Genomic DNA, 3,793 nt, shown 5'->3' with positions numbered 1-3,793 from the left:
AAAGCATGATCAAGGGTTCCTTTCGCGAAGCAGCTCTTACTGGGGTTAACCGTAACCCCCATTCATTGACAAGGTTACCTTGGTGACTTCCGATCACCTTAGTGCTTTGTGAAAGGAGGCTCAGATGGCAAACGCAGCTTGTGTACGTCTAAATTTCGTTGAAACCTCAGGAAAATATTTAGGAAAATATATTAATGACTGACGCAACAGATGACATCTCAAATCACCAAATGCTGAGCTTCAAATCTGAATGGCTGATCCAAGCTTTATTAGAGAAACACATTTTTGCATTAATTGATACAAAATATATGTATTACGATTAGTAAAGTCACCAAACAAAAATATCATCCGGTCGTATTTGCCCTTGTAAGGATGCGGTAATTGTAATGCTTCGTTCCGGCGAGAAAATCAATTACTTGTATGTTAATAGCCGACTGTCTGAATGACAAATTGAGAAAATATGCGAATGGCTGAATCGTGAGTTTCTGGTGCAGTTAGTCACAATATATATTCACAGACCCATATTCAGCGTTGCCTGGAGGTGATTAAAAGTCATGTAATGCTGTTCGACCTGGCAAAGACATAACACAGACGCATCGCTTTACTTATTCAGCATCCCTAATTCCCTAAATAGCAAGAGCCGTTTCCCTGATTATACCAAATCCCATACGCTTCCTTGATTTCATCCGTGAATGTAATTATCAAAGCAACAATTGCAATTAGTATGTGCATCGACTGGGAGCTGTGGCAAGTGTAACAGCTGAAATAACCCATTAAACATTTTCCCATCATTAAGCTGCACATCGTTTATCAAAATAACGTATCGTGTAACTGTGTTTGAGCATAGGTTCTTTCAGTGAAGGCACTATGGCGATTTCAGTGGCTGTCGACTGTTCTCAACATGTCGGGGTTTTATAACAGAGTGGACTAATGAAGATGAAAATGGGGTATTTACGTCGATATAACCAAGGTCATCATAATACTAATTATTCCCTTTCCTCAGCATGTTATTGACTACGTTTACACATGCAGTAAGTCTGAAGCATATGATCAATTATGGCTTAGGTTTCTGTCTATATATTGTATTTATTTAACTCGCATTACAGAGGGTATTCCACAATAGCAACATACCAAGTACATGTGAGTGCATGTGTTTTTATGCCAATATCACGACGGGAAACGCAAGTAATGGGTTTCACACATCGTCCCCATGTCGGGAATTGAATCCGGACTGAAAGCTTTGCCCACAAATCTACCACACTGTCACACCAAGCACATGTAGGTAACTGGATAAATTAAATATAATCATGCGGTATGAAATCAGTTTTCACATAACCGCTTCAGCATACATTTACTGTATTTCTAACTAAAGTATACGTATGTCAGGATAATGCTGTGTAGATAATATCCGTTGCAATGATCGATAATAAGAACTGAACTGGTCACAAAGTTTTCCGCTGTGCTAATGTGACTTTATAGAGCGTTATTTGACAACAAAAATAGTCCCCTGTTTGTTATGTCTATATTTATTAAGCATTACTAGTTTAAACAAGTGGTTTGGGTGGGGTTTTTTTTCATATTCTTTCTTCTCCAGCTTAAACTTGCGTTTTAAGTTCGCGAAAATACCTTTTTGTAGCGTTTTAACAAACATTTGTATCAGCAAAAGGGCATTTAACACGACATAATTCAGAAATTTTCATCACAAAGACAATCATGGTCAACGTGCGGCTGCCGTATATTTCACAAAACAACACTTATTTACTCGGCGTCTAATACGTGCAGTACGATTTCCAGCTAGACCTACACCACATGGCGCAAAGGCAGGGCTGTTTTACTTCAGAGCAGTTGAGAGAAGACATTCGTCCACGGTTTACGCTCCTGGTTAACATGGCCATTTTCTTGTAAAGATAAGAGGGATCTGCAAAGAATCTCTTGTTTAATCTCCATTATGAAGTCTGTGTAGTGTTATACGTGCTTTACCTTATTGATTCAGCTCACGATATTTAAACTGCCAAACCAGAGTCACTACTCAGACACTCTAGACAGAATCACCTCCACTACATATGGTCCACGTTGATAATAAACAAAACAGTCTTCTGAACAGACGCTCAACACACGAGGCCGGGGCAAAGGGGTTAATATCTTATTTATGGTAATCTGTTTTCTGTGATTACACTATTTCATATAATCCCGGTCCTAACAAAGAAAGTGATCCATTGACTGACTGATTGAGAATAGTGTTGCCACAGTCTCCAGAATCATGCCATCCTCTACTCAGGCTAATAGCTTCCACAACTTCAGTTCTTATGAAGCTTAATTCACAAACGCTTGACAGAGATGAAATGACGTCAATGCATCTTTTTACAAATCAAGCCTGAATGTGTTAAAATTGACTTAATTGCTTCACAAAAAATCACATCCAAATTACCTGTTTATGAACCAGTCATGACCTCCAAATTGCAAATTACACTTTCAACCATATTTATATTCAACATATAATAATAATTGTTCGGTAATAGACGTCCATTATGCATTAGCTATAAAGGTTATTGGATAAACCCCCTAGACCGAAACACCCATCTCCTTTTCAAATATGGCAACATTCATAAGAATGAAGAAAGACGTTGACTTCCAGCCATTACTTACAATTTAATGAGCCTTTACAAAGTAAAGCTCAACTGACGCTGACTAGTTTCATGAGAACCTGGCGTTGCTCTGGGACTTGGCAAGCAGTCGAGTGATCAGATGGCGTGTGGACCCAGTACAACCTAGGTAACTGTAGCCCCTTTCAATATGTCACGTAGTCGTATTGTAGTAGGTGGATGATCTTGCCATCACGAGTTGATTGCATCCTCCGAATATCCCTAGATTTGGGCTGCTCCTGGACCTCAACACTTGGTTATGAGTGTGAAACTGTATTAATGATGGATTTGTGTATATGTCCAAATTTGGTATATGTCCAAATTTGGCAGTATAGCTGAAATAATGTAAAATCCATACAATGTAAAATTCAAGTCACTCACTCACCTCGTCGACAGAAAGTGTATGAACAGAATGCTTAAGCTAAATATGGATACAGATTGGTTCAAAAATATTATTTATGATTGCATACCATTCTTTCACATTTGATAGCTTGTTCTCGTCGTACGATGGAAATGAAAATTGCATTAAAGACATAAATTGCTTACATGTAGCTCGTCTTTTCAGGTTGCTTATTAGTGACAATTGTATTTTAAGAACAAAGTAAGTGAGAAAACATATAGGTTTGCCTTTTATACATTTCTTGTTTATTGCAAGTCAAAAAAGCATTCTACTCACCAATGTCTAGAATACCTTTCAAACAGTTTAGGTTTATTAGTTCCAGGTATATTAGTATTAGTTCCACCATTTCCTTGCAAGAAGTATATAATTATGAATAATTAATTAAATATATCAATCATAGTATATATACTTTAATTAGTCGCTCCATCTTCATTATACACACTAGAAGCTAACCTACAACAAACTATAACATAATTTGAGAGCAAAATAATTCATGTTCGAAAATGAATTCTAGAATGGAAAAAAGTGAAATTGGGAACATATGCACATTGACCATAAAAGGCTATGTAAACAAACAGCACTAGTAATGACGTAAAATATGGATATTAACGAATGAAAAACACCAATCCCAAAACATCGTGGTTTGTTTTGTCTCGTACAGACAAAACTGTGGTAAAATGACCACACTTGACTGATACGCATCTAATCAACGTGTAAACAGTAGTGATAGTTCATAGTGATTCTTTATGTA

This window comes from Haliotis asinina, chromosome 3 (genome assembly GCF_037392515.1).
Source record: "Haliotis asinina isolate JCU_RB_2024 chromosome 3, JCU_Hal_asi_v2, whole genome shotgun sequence".
Taxonomy (NCBI): Eukaryota; Metazoa; Mollusca; class Gastropoda; order Lepetellida; family Haliotidae; genus Haliotis; species Haliotis asinina.
The sequence above is the reverse complement of the archived record's forward strand: the minus strand, read 5'-3'. Positions refer to the sequence as shown.